Genomic DNA, 9561 nt, shown 5'->3' with positions numbered 1-9561 from the left:
GATCTGGAGAAGGGTACTGTACCAAAACTTTTCTGGAGCATTGAATGTCCCTAAGAACACAGTGGCCTCCATCATTCTTAAATGGAAGAAGTTTAGAACCACTAAAACTCTTCCTAGAACTGTCCACCCGTCCAAACTGAGCAATCAGGGGAGAAGGGCCTTGATCAGGGAGGTAAACAAGAACCTGATGGTCACTCTGACAGAGCTCCAGAGTTCATCTGTGGAGATGGGAGAACCTTCCAGAAGGACAACCATCTCTGCAACACTCCACCAATCAGGCCTTTATGGTAGAGTGGTCAGACGGAAGCCACTCCTCATTAAAAGGCACATGACAGCCAGCTTGAGGTTTGCCAAAAGGCACCTAAAGACTCTCAGACCATGAGAAACAAGATTCTCTGGTCTGATGAAACCAAGATTGAACTATTTGGCCTGAATGCCAAGTGTCACGTCTGGAGGAAACCTGGCACCATCCCTACGGTGAAGCGTGGTGGCAGTATTATGCTGTGGGGATGTTTTTCAGCGGCAGGGACTAGGAGATTAGTCAGGATCGAGGGAAAGATGAACGGAGCAAAGTACAGAGAGATCCTTGATGAAAACCTTCTCATGGACCTCAGACTGGAGCGAAGGTTCACCTTCCAACAGGACAACGACCCTAAACACACAGCCAAGACAATGCAGGAGTGTCTTCGGGACAAGTCTCTGAATGTACTTGAGTGGCCCAGCCAGAGCCCGGACTTGAACCCAATCGAACATCTCTGGACAGACCTGGAAATAGCTGTGCAGCAAAGCTCCCCATCCAACCTGACAGAACTTGAGAGGATCTGCAGAGAAGAATGGGAGAAACTCCCCAAATGCAAGTGTGCTATGCTTGTAGCGTCATACCCAAGAAGACTCCAGGCTGAAATCGCTGCCAAAGGTGCTTCAACAAAGTACTGACTAAAGGGTTTGAATACTTATGAATATGTAATATTTCAGTTTTTTATTTTGAATACATTTGCAAAAATGTCTAAAAGCCTGTTTTTGCTTTGTCTTTATGGTGTATTGTGTGTAGATTGATGAGGGAAAAACTCTTTTCATCCATTTTAGAATAAGGCTGTAGTTCAAATGTGGAGGACAGAGGACAGAGAAAAGCCAGCCCAGACATAATTTTTGATGCTTTTAAGGCGGACATTAAGGAAATTATAATCTCATACTCGGTCAAAAATTACATTTGAATTTGAAATAAAAATAAATAAATCACTATCTTAGAAAAATAACCGTAAAAAATCTTTACAAGCTATAAAATAAAATGTCTGAACTTTATCAGGAATATGATCTTTTACTTTTAAGAGAGCCAACAACTACAGGTTAAACTCAAATAAAGCATACTATTTAATGGCAAATAAACCTGGTAAACATCTCGCAGCCCTTACAAAACGAATTCACGCCAAACCAGTTATAATTTTAAAAGATAAGGATACGAATGCTTTAATTAGAAACAACAACGTTATTAATGACAATTTTTAAAACTGTATCAAACAGTTATTTCAGATATATTAAAACCAGAAAAATCTGGAGAGTCCCCTGCTGATTACAAACCCATAAGTTTAATAAATTGTGAGAATAAAATAATAACAAAGCTCATAAGCAACAGAACGGCAAAAGTCTTAATACATATGAACCAAACAAGGGTTATTAAAAATAGACATTTACAAACAAATACAGTGGGGAGAAGAAGTATTTGATACACTGCCGATTTTGCAGGTTTTCCTACTTACAAAGCATGTAGAGGTCTGTAATTTTTATCATAGGTACACTTCAACTGTGAGAGACTGAATCTAAAACAAAAATTCAGAAAATCACATTGTATGATTTTTAAGTAATTAATTTGCATTTTATTGCATGACATAAGTATTTGATACATCAGAAAAGCAGAACTTAATATTTGGTACAGAAACCTTTGTTTGCAATTACAGAGATCATACATTTCCTGTAGTTCTTGACCAGGTCTGCACACACTGCAGCAGGGATTTTGGCCCACTCCTCCATACAGACCTTCTCCAGATCCTTCAGTTTCCGGGGCTGTCGCTGGCAATACGGACTTTCAGCTCCCTCCAAAGATTTTCTATTGGGTTCAGGTCTGGAGACTGGCTAGGCCACTCCAGGACCTTGAGATGCTTCTTACGGAGCCACTCCTTAGTTGCCCTGGCTGTGTGTTTCGGGTCGTTGTCATGCTGGAAGACCCAGCCACGACCCATCTACAATGCTCTTACTGAGGGAAGGAGGTTGTTGGCCAAGATCTCGCGATACATGGCCCCATCCATCCTCCCCTCAATACGGTGCTGTCCACTTTGCAGTGCTGTCCACTTTGCAGAAAAGCATCCCCAAAGAATGATGTTTCCACCTCCATGCTTCACGGTTGGGATGGTGTTCTTGGGGTTGTACTCATCCTTCTTCTTCCTCCAAACACGGCGAGTGGAGTTTAGAACAAAAAGCTCTATTTTTGTCTCATCAGACCACATGACCTTCTCCCATTCCTCCTCTGGATCATCCAGATGGTCATTGGCAAACTTCAGACGGGCCTGGACATGCGCTGGCTGAAGCAGGGGGACCTTGCGTGCGCTGCAGGATTTTAATCCATGACGGCGTAGTGTGTTACTAATGGTTTTCTTTGAGACTGTGGTCCCGGCTCTCTTCATCATGACCAGGTCCTGCCGTGTAGTTCTGGGCTGATCCCTCACCTTCCTCATGATCATTGATGCCCCATGAGGTGAGATCTTGCATGGAGCCCCAGACCGACGGTGATTGACGGTCATCTTGAAATTCTTCAATTTTCTAATAATTGCGCCAACAGTTGTTGCCTTCTCACCAAGCTGCTTGCCTATTGTCCTGTAGCCCATCCCAGCCTTGTTGCAGGTCTACAATTTTATCCCTGATGTCCTTACACAACTCTCTGGTCTTGGCCATTGTGGAGAGGTTGAGTCTGTTTGATTGAGTGTGTGGACAGGTGTCTTTTATACAGGTAACGAGTTCAAACAGGTGCAGTTAATACAGGTAATGAGTGGAGAACAGGAGGGCTTCTTAAAGAAAAACTAACAGGTCTGTGAGAGCCGGAATTCTTACTGGTTGGTAGGTGATCAAATACTTATGTCATGCAATAAAATGCAAATTAATTACTTAAAAATCAAACAATGTGATTTTCTGGATTTTTGCTTTGTAAGTAGGAAAACCTGCAAAATCGGCAGTGTATCAAATACTTGTTCTCCCCACTGTACAAGAACATGTTTCAGTATAATACAATACGCTAAAAAACACAATATAGATTTATAAATAATGCCTGTAGTTTCCAAAAAGGCTTTCAAACATCTTGAATGGCCTTTTCAATTCAAAACTTTGGATGCCTTCAACTTTCCAGCTGAAATAATAATTTTAATATAAACTAAACTTAATTGCAGATAATCCTGACCAATATTGAAAACTCAATGCCACCCTTGCAAAAAATATTTTCAGAATATTCAAAAATATTTTTAAAAAATTCTGGAAAAATGCCATAATGGCAATAGGAAAAATAAAAATAATACCCATGATCTACAGAAATCCTTTAAGTGGACCACAAAAAAATATCAAATACTTAGGAAGCTTTTCTAAGTGACAACAAACACATGAAGATAACTTCATCCCATTACTCAACAATATGAAAGCAGATCTATTTAAATGGAACTGTCTTCCCATAAATCTTACAGGTAGAATAAACCTCTTCAGAATGGCATGGCTCCCAAAGTTTTTGTATTTATTCTCGGTAGTACCAATTACCCCACTGAAGACATTCTTTAAAAGGTACACTCTGCCATAACAGACTTTATATGGGCAAATAAAACTCACAAAATAAAAAGGGAAGTTTTATATCTCCTTAAGTCTGACTTTAAATTGTATCAACTCGCCACCCAAGGCTTTTACTTGAGACAGTGTTATATGCACTAAAGAGGATCTATGGGTAAATATTGAAGATGCACATGCTCACCGCTAGAATCTTTGCATGTGTCTTTTTTCAAAGGATACTGTAAAGCTAAGAACATTAAGAACTTGATAGTTCAGAAAACTACATCAATATGGAGGAAAATGAAATGGATTCTACAAGAACCAATATCACTCCCGAAAAACACAACACTGATGAACAATCCTTGGATAGCGTTTCAGAATACACTGATGAATTGGTCCACATGGAAACTAAAGGCATACAGTGCCTTCAGAAATTATTCAAACCCCTTGACTTGTTCCACATTTTGTTGTGTTACAGCCCAAATTCAAAATTGATTAAATTGATGTTTTTCTTTCACCCATATACACACAATACCCCAAATATGTTTTTAGAATTTTTGCAAATTCATTAAAAATAAAATACAGAAACATATAATTTACATACAGTACTTGGTCTTTTACAAAATAGGGCTATCTTCGGTATACCAACCCTACCCTGTCACAACACAACTGATTGGCTCAAACACAATAAGAAGGAAAGAAATTCCACACCTGTTAATTGAAATGCATTCCATGTGACTACCTCATGAAGCTGGTTGAGAGAATGCCAAGAGTGTGCAAAGCTGTCAAGGCAAAGGGTGGCTACTTTGAAGAATCTAAAATATAAAAGTTGAACACTTTTAAGTACTTTTTTGGTTACTACATGATTCCATATTATTATTTCATAGTTTTGATGTCTTCATTATCATTCTACAATGTAGAACATAGTAAAAATAAAGAAAAACTGGAATGAGTAGGTGTGCACAAACATTTGACTGGTACTGTAAGTATTCACACCCCTGAGTCAATACTTTGTAGAAGCACCTTTAGGAGCAATTACAGCTGTGAGTGTTTCTGGGTTTCTGGGTCTCTAAGAGCTTTCCAAACCTGGATTGTGCACATTTTCCCATGATTATTTTCAAAATTCTTCAAGCTCTGTCAAATTGGTTGTTGTTCATTGCTAGACAACCTTTTTCAGGTTTTGCCATAGATTTTCAAGTAAATTTAAGTGAAAACAGTAACTTGGCTACTCAGGAACATTCACTGTCTTCTTGGTAAGCAACTCCAGTGTAGATTTGGCCTTGTGTTTTAGGTTATTGTCCTGCTGAAAGGTGAATTCATCTCCCTGTGTCTGGTGGAAAGCAGTCTGAACCAGGTTTTCCTCTAGGATTTTGCCTGTGCTTAGCTCCATTCCGTTTCTTCCTGAAAAACTCCTGAGTTCTTAACGATTACAGGCATATCCATAAAATTATGCAGCCACCACTATGCTTGAAAATATGGAGAGTGATACTCAGTAATGTGTTGTATTTGCCCCAAACGTAACACTTTAAATTCAGGACAAAAAGTGAATTGCATAGCATATTTTTGAATATTTTTATTCTGTACAAGCTTCCTTCTTTTCACTCTGTCAATTAGGTTAGTATTGTGGAGTATACAATGTTGTTGATCCATCCTCAGTTTTCTCCTATCACAGCCAATAAACAGTTTTAAAGTCACCATTGGTCTCATGGTGAAATCCCTGTGCGGTTTCCTTCCTCTCCGGCAACTGAGTTAGGAAGGACACATGTATCTTTGTAGTGACTGGGTGTATTGAAACATCATCTAAAGTGTATGCGGGGCATTTAAGCCCTGAATGATGCCTGACAGCACTGTCTCCCAGGCTGCGTGCCACCCCCAAGACTACAGCCAATCGCATGCAAGGAACAATGCAGCTAACTTGGCTAGTTTTTTGAGCTAGCTAGTTAGCTAGGTAGTCTTGTTAGTTGCTTGCATGTGATTGGCTGTGGTCTTGGGGGTGGCACACAGACTGGGAGACACAGCTGCCTTGATAGGCAGCGTTCAGGGCTTAAATGCCCCACGAGGGCTTCGATGCCCCAAACACACAATATTAGAATGAAAGGGGTCAGTGGGTTGCGGCTGCGAAAGGTTCAGCAGGCTCTTAGCATGTCATATCTGGCTTAAAGACTACTGCCACTCTGTTGGCATAACTTTTATTGACAATTTAGACACTTTTTGGAAACAAAAGATGCTCTACAGAGATGATGGACTCCACCCAAATCATCTAGGAGCCTGGACCCTCTTTTCATATTTCAAGGCTGCGTTAAGATATTGACTCAGACACAGACCATGTCCCACTCAGGTAATACCTCCCATCCACTCTAAGTGTTATCGTCGTACTGTTGTCTATACTGCCAGGGGTGTTGTCAGTTGTAACCTTGTACCCATGCGTTTGAACTGCACCCTTAGATATCCTATTGTTAGCTCAAAAGAGAAGCCCACTGTGGTCAGCTCACCCAGTGCTTTTAGTTCAAATATGAATTCCTTAAACTTGAATACCCCCTCGGTTTTCAAAGCACGTAGAGGGCTTGGGCTGTTGCATGATAGCAACCAAAGGCCATGTAAGTCTGTTTATATCATTCCATCATTGGTTACTCTGAGTGTTCCTAATTTTGACATTGGCTGCGGCCTCAGGCCCTATGGTGTTAACCTTGGAAAAGTAATTCCAATTTCTTCTCCTTCCTCTTTTACTAATAGGGATAGACCAAATGGTGCAGTTCTATGCAATCTTATAGCCATACCAACTATATCAACCATCAGACAGGGCCTGCAACCACCTATTGAACGTAGCTTGTTTGAGTTGGATTTTCCATGTGACTTTAAAAATCGTAAAAAAAATTGGTTGATGCATCTGAACATTAGGAGCTTACTTCCTAAACTGGATTACATCAAGATCTGGGCTATGCAGACAAATCTGGTTATTCTGGTATTGACTGAAGCTTGAATCATTCTGTACTCTGATATTAATATTGAGCATTATCATGTGTTCAGAGCTGACAGACAGGGTAGAGGTGGTGGAATGGCCATTTTTATTAAAAATAATTTCTCTGTCTCTGAAATCCATTTCCCTTGCCAAAGAATTTGAGCTACTATCTTCAAGACTTTGTCTAGGGAAAATGTATCCATAACTGTTATAGGGGTCTACTGTCTTCCCTCAGCTAACCTTGGTGTACTCGAGCAGTTAACTAGTTTGTTGTCTTCTTTTACTAAATCAAAAGATATCCTGGGTGATCTAAATTATGATTGGTAAATGCAGGCTTCAGACAATCTAAAAAACATGTGTAATGATCTAAATCTAACCCAGTTGGTGACTAAGCCTACACGGCCCAACCCTAGAGATCCTTCAAAGTCAAATCGGATTGATCTTATTTTAACGAATACACCAGTTTCTGCTGGTGTATTTGCCCATGACACGAGTGACCATTGCCCAGATGTTTGTGTTAGAGATGTGAGAATACAAAAATCTAAGCCTCGTGTCATCACAAAGAGGGACTTCAGTGAACAGGCTTTTTGACATTATCTTTATTTTTGTGACCTTCGATTGTATTTCAGCTATCCCTGAAGGGTTCTACTCCCTCTTCTCTGCCACGACAAATTAATTCAGACACGGACCTCATTACGGGAAAAAATGATATCATTGATGCATTTAATCACCATTTTACTTCAGCGGGTTCTCTCTTTGAAATAACTTCAAATCAAATTTTATTTGTCACATGCGCCAAATACAACAGGTGTAGTCTATTCACAATGACAAGTCTATTCACAATGATATTGGGCTGGATAATGATAGGGGAAATGTGCTGAATGATCAGAGAAATTATAATCAAAGCTTTTCTTTTAGGCTATTTACATAAAAATACGTCCTGGATGCTGTGCTAGCAATAGACAAGAAATCCACAGGGGCCGACCAATTGGATCCTGGTCTGCTTACATGTGCAGCGCCCATTATTGTTGGCTCAATAACCCACATTTTTTATTTAACATTGTTACCACGAAATATTCCAAAAGTACGGAAATCAGCTCTTGTGCTGCCACTCCATAAGGACGGGGATAGTAGGGATCTTCATTATTTCAAGGCTTCCTTGTCTAGCTAAGATTCTCAAATCCTTGGTACTGTGTATGTGAAAAGTGAAAGAGTTATTTGCTTGGGACATCAAGTCCGTATTTACCCATTTAGATCACTGTAACCTTGGCAGAGTCCCATCTTCGACACACCTGTCCTGTTCCTCTACACACAAATATACACAACTCTGTTCCACTCCAGGGTGTGTGCAGATGAATGAGCCTACAGGAGCAGGACATTTTGCCAGTTCATAGACAACAAACTTTTGAAGTCAACTAATAATGACATTTAGAGGAGTAACCAGCAACCACACATAACCAGCGATAGAAATCTATGCCCAAATCTATGCCCAAATATTTTCCTAAGCTTCTTTATTACCCACATCCAACTAGTCCCTTCTTCAAGAGCACAGTCAAATATATCCTTATAATGTACTTGAAAGGCTTTCTAGAAACAGACAAGGCTTAATTTACTCATGTGTTTTGTTATGCTGCATTATTGCCAGTTCTCTTTCTGGCCATCTGGACCAGTACATCAGTGCATCTCAAGTGGCTTTGTTTCTTCTATTTGTCTCTTTTCCTTGAACTGCAGTGATCTGAAAGACCTGGATCGGTGGAAGAAAATCACCAGTATGCAAACACCATAGTGCTTTCACCTATCCTGTGCTTTCAGATCCATGCAGATGAAGAAGAAGCCATTTTAGACTATTAAGATGCGGCCTGTACGTCTGAAGATCGTTATCTGGAAACCATATGACACAAGGGTTCTCCTCAGGTCAGATGGATGTCCAAGGGTCAGGCCCTGCTCTCTGCCTATCCATCCTGACCTGTCAGCCCATTGTCACGCTAACTGATGACAGACTGAGAAATGAGGGGTGGATGCGAGCAGGAGAGGCCGCCATTCCAATTTGGGCAGATAGAAGAAACATTACTGAACTGCTCAAATCACTTAGATGAACAGAAACAAAAAACAAAACTGTGAAAAAATACTATCTCTGCACTGACATGCTGTTTTATCTTCTATTAACAGCAGTTGTTATGACAGGGAGAGAGAGAGCGTAGTGTGCCATGCTGTGGTGTTGTGGGCAGAGGCTGCATGCCAGGACTACGACCTGCTGCTCCCTGTAACTGTTAACGGCTTCATACTCAGATAACATCATGTAGAGCAGGGCACAGCAGACTGACTGGGGATAGAAAGGTCCTAGATTGAAACGTAAACAGACAATCAACGACACATGCAAAGATAAAGTGTGCAGGAGTTCTCTTTGCAATTCCGGTAATTCCCATCCCAGGCAGTACCACATATGAGGGACAGCACAGTAAACTTTAATCTTTAGATACTGGGATTATAACACAAATCATCCCTGCCAAGGGTCCGATCACAGTTTGGGTGTTCAAAGTCTCGAATAGAATCTTAAAATCAATGAAACGTTATTGTTAAGCCTTACTAGCTGTTGAATTGATGTTTGTATTTTGGATATTAAGCAAGACTGCCCCCCTCAGGACAGGAGCTGAAAGAGAAGACTTGACTTCACCTTCTATAAACATTCTATAAAAAAGTATAGTAAAAAGGTGCTGAGCACCGCAAGCTAAATCCTGCAAGTAAATGCATTAGATAAGGGAACAGAGTGAACAGGAAACAAACATTACCAAGACACCGTTTTA

The sequence above is a fragment of the Salvelinus sp. IW2-2015 genome, linkage group LG36 (genome assembly GCF_002910315.2).
Source record: "Salvelinus sp. IW2-2015 linkage group LG36, ASM291031v2, whole genome shotgun sequence".
NCBI classification, from domain to species: domain Eukaryota; kingdom Metazoa; phylum Chordata; class Actinopteri; order Salmoniformes; family Salmonidae; genus Salvelinus; species Salvelinus sp. IW2-2015.
Note: the sequence above shows the minus strand (reverse complement) of the source record.